The following is a 3,567-nucleotide window of genomic DNA, read 5'->3' as shown; positions in this document are numbered from 1 at the left end:
GCTTTGCAGGCAGATTCTTTACAGACTAGTGCACTGAGCGCTCGTCTTCCAAACTACGCAAGACTTTCTGCCCACACAGCAGCCAGTATTGTAAAAGAATGCCATACTTGGGGACGGGAGATACCGGTTCAAGTCTGAGCTTGGCCACTTATTAATTGTCTGACTTTAACTAAGACCTTTGCTTTCTCTGAGCCTCAGTGATATCATCTGTAAATGCAGAGAATAGCGTTTACTGCACAAGACGGCTATGATGAATACATTCAATATGGCACATTTGTTACAAACATATAATACATATGTATTATATAATACACATATGTATACATAATACATATAATACAACTCAAAGTATTCTACAAATCAGTGAAGTCTAGAGAAGACAGAGTAGAACCCCAAATGTGAAAAGAGGAGAACATTTTCCTGATTTAAGTAAAAGGAGAGAAGGCAGAGGTGAAAACTTATAGCCCTGGTGGTTTTGATACTGGTGCTGGCCAGAATTCCAGGACATGTCCTGTGATGGTTGGGAAGCATCTGGGAGAACTGACAGGCTATGTGGATTCCTGGAAGAGCAGGTCATGGAGGGCAGGACTGCTCCACCCACCCCTTAAAGAAGAGGGTAGACCTTGAGGAGGGCGGAAGTCTCAGGGAGCCAAAGAGAAGGGGGATAGTAGAAAATTGAGGGGGTGGGGCCTCAAGAGTCAAGGGGCGGGGCCTCAAGAGTCAAGGGGAGGGGTTCTGAGAGCCAAGAAGGAGGGGTCTCAAGGAGCTAAGAGGGAGAGTCACAGAGCAGAGGGGGCGGTCTCAGGGCCCCGTCCTCAGCGCTCTCTGGTTTAACATTTGTGTCCATGATTTGAAGAGGACACAGTTAATAGGAAATGGCCGGCAGCCCAATAAAAACTTACTGGGAGGAGCTGGAGAAAATGTGAGGCCCCAGTTAGAAAGCAAAGGAACGCCCTGCCCGTTTTTGGAGATGGCGCTCCAGGGCCCCCAGGGTTAAGTGGTCTCAGACCCCCATGCAGTGCGGGGAGGTGGCCTCACGCACAAGCCGGAGCTCTTGACACCCTAACAGCACGGCAGCGGACAGCCAAGACTGTGGAGGAGGACCTAGAAACCACACCGGCTATGAGCTCTGGAAGGAACTCTTCCATTCAGTAAATACGCAGCATTACCTACCATGGTAATGGTTCTAGGTGCGGGCTGACCAGTGAAGAAAACAAAGATCCCTGCCCTACAGGAGCTTACATCCTAGTGAGAGGAGACAGACAACGCCGGTAACAAGTGAATAAAGCATGTTGTATGTTAGGGAGCGAACTCTGGGAGATGGTGAAGGACAGGGAAGCCTGGTGTGCTGCAGTCCATGGGGTCGCAGAGTCGGACACGACTGAGTGACTGAACAACAAAATGTTAGGGAAGCGATACGTGCTCTGGAAAAAAGGGAAAGTGGAGAAGCTTAAGGGAGATGGGAAATGCCGTGATGGGGCGGGTGACAGTAAGCAGAACGGTGGGGACAGGCCTCACTGAGACAGCGGTGGGAAGGAGGTGAGGGGTTGTGAGCCAGGCAGATACCTGGGGAGCAGGCCCATGGGACAAGGAGAGCAAAGGCCTTGGGTGGGACAGCACTGAGACCAGGGTGGCAGGGGCGAAGAGGGGAGGGGGAAGGAGATGGGAGGCATGGAGGGCCAGTCAGGAAGGACCGCACAGGCCCTGAAAAGGCCTTGGCTTTTTTTTTTTTTTCTAATGTATTTATTTATTTGGCTGCATGGGGTCTTAGTTGTAGCGCATAGGATCTTTAGTTGTGGCCATGTGGGATCTAGTTCCCTGACCAGGGAATGAACCCAGGCCCCCTGTACTTAGCCACTGGACCGCCAAGGAAATCCCAGATCTTGGCTTTTAATCTAAGAGATGGGAGCTCTCGAAGGGATGTATCAGGGGGAGTGAGATGATGTGATTTGTGTCTTGCAAACTGGCTACCCTGTGAAGAACAGACATGCTAGAGGCCACCTCAGTAACCCAAGCAAGATGTGATGGTGGCTTGGGCCGGGAGGGGAAGTGACAGGACTCAGAGAGGGTGAGAAGTGGGGAGGTCCTTCGGTGGGCTGATGTAGGGTGGGAAAGACAGAAAAGTGTCACATGACCCCAAAGGCTTTGTCATCAGTCAAGAGGTCCGGGGAGGAAGAGCAGGAACCCAGTTTGGACGCGAGAGTCTCAGATGTCTGTTAGGTGGCGAGTGGAGGTGCTGAAAATGCAGCTGAAGGGCTGAGCCTGGAGTCCTGGGAGAAGGTCTGGTCGCTCCCTCAGACCCTTGAGCAACTGCGCAGTGGAGGAGTAAGAGCTCTTCACTGAGGCTCCCCCAGGACTGAAAACAGCCGATGAGTGGGGGGAGTCAAAGTGAAGAAGGCTCTGATTCAACGCCAGGACTTCTGAACCTGGCTATCAGAGACTGAATGAGTGGCCTCATCCAGGCTGTTTTACAATAATGGCTAAAATCAGGGCTGAGAGTTGGAAAACAGACTGACCCATGGGGAGAGAGGTTCTTTTACCGACAGATAAAACAGCACCACAGAGTTCCCTTGGGCCAAGCAGCTTTGTAAAGAGGGGTCTGATCTCCTAAGGATAAGGGCGCTCACTCACCGCGGTCACTCCCCGTGGGCCATCACCTTCCCTGGGGCCCAGCCACTAGGAGCTGAACTGAAGGATGGGCAGACCTGAATATCTAAACCTCCAGAAATCAACCCTGAATATTCATTGGAGGGACTGATGCTGAAATTGAAGCTCCAATAGTTTGGCCACCTGATACGAAGAGCTGACTCCTTAGAAAAGACCCTGACACTGGGAAAGATTGAAGGCAGGAGGAGAAGGTGACAACAGAGGACGAGATGGTTGGATGGCATCAGCGATTCAAAGGACATGAGTTTGAGCAATCTCCAGGAGATGGTGAAGAACAAGGAAGCCTGGCCTGCTGCAGTCCGTGGGGTCACAAAGAGTCGGACATGACTGAGCGATTGAACACCACCACCTAGGCTTCCATCAGTACCAGGAAGCAGTCTTTTTCCTCTCTTTGTACCTTGAACTATTTAAAGTCTTAGCAGGACACACAAGACACACTCACACGTATACACACTTACAAACATGTCCAGTCACACACACCCTCAGAGCTGGTTAGGAATAAGTGTGCGATAGTAACAACATGAGCTTCCTGGGTGGTGCAGGGGTAAAGAATCTGCCTGCCAGTTCAGGAGACTCGAGAGATGAAGGTTCAAACCCTGGGTCAGGAAGATCCCCTGGAGAAGGATATGGCAACCCACTCCAGTATTCTTGCCTGGAGAATCCTATGACCAGAGAAGCCTGGTGGGCTACAGTCCATGGGGTCACAAAGAGTCAGACATGACTGAGCATGCGTGCACAAGCAACAACACAGCTCATGTTTGTGCCTGCCGCTACTTACACGTGTACATATTGCCTCACTGAATCCTCACAGGAAGTTGGTACTATTACTGTTCCCAATATGAGGAAACTTAAGTCACAGGAGAGGTAAGAACCTCAGTCAAAAACATACAGCTTGTAAGT

The sequence above is a fragment of the Bison bison genome, unplaced genomic scaffold (assembly GCF_000754665.1).
Source record: "Bison bison bison isolate TAMUID 2011002044 unplaced genomic scaffold, Bison_UMD1.0 scf7180017864345, whole genome shotgun sequence".
Taxonomy (NCBI): domain Eukaryota; kingdom Metazoa; phylum Chordata; class Mammalia; order Artiodactyla; family Bovidae; genus Bison; species Bison bison.
This window is presented reverse-complemented; position numbering follows the sequence as displayed.